Source organism: Grammomys surdaster, unplaced genomic scaffold (assembly GCF_004785775.1).
Source record: "Grammomys surdaster isolate TR1022 unplaced genomic scaffold, NIH_TR_1.0 125963, whole genome shotgun sequence".
Lineage (NCBI taxonomy): Eukaryota > Metazoa > Chordata > Mammalia > Rodentia > Muridae > Grammomys > Grammomys surdaster.
In genome coordinates, this window is record NW_021620781.1 from 5167 (window position 1) to 5900 (window position 734).

The window sequence follows — 734 nt, forward strand, 5'->3', positions numbered from 1 at the left end:
ACTTCCACTGATGCCTGAGAAGGCCACCCTCAACTACCTATACAGGTGGAGCCATGGGACCCTCCCTTTGTGTTCTTGGGCTGGAGGTTTTAGCATAGCTACTCCAGCTTATTTCCTAGGACCATTTGTTTGAAAAATTGTTATCCAGCCTTTTACTCTAAGATAGTGTCTGTCTTTGTCACTGAGGTGTGTTTCCTGTATGCAGAAAAATGTTGGGTCCTTTTTACGTATCCAGTCTGTTAGCTTATGTCTTTTTATTGGTGAATTGAGTCCATTGATGTTAAGAGATATTAAGGAACAGTGATTGTTGCTTCCTGTTATTTTTGTTATTAGAGGTGGAATTATCTTTGTGTGACTATCTTCTTTTGGATTTGTTGGAAGAGGATTATTTTCTTGCTCTTTCTAGGGTATAATTTCCCTCCTTGTATTGGAGCTTTCCTAATATTATACTTTGTAATGCTGGGTTTGTGGAAAGATATTGTGTACATTTGTTTTTGTTGTGGAATATCTTGGTTTCTCCATCTATGGTAATTGAGAGTTCAGCTAGGTACAGTAGCCTGGGCTGGCATTTGTGTTCTCTTAGGGTCTGTATGACATCTGTCCAGGATCTTCTCACTTTTACAATATCTGGTGAGAAGTCTGGTGTAATTCTGATAGGTCTACCTTTATAAGTTACTTGGCCTTTTTCCCTTACTGCTTTTAATATTCTTTCTTTGTTTTGTGCATTTAGCATT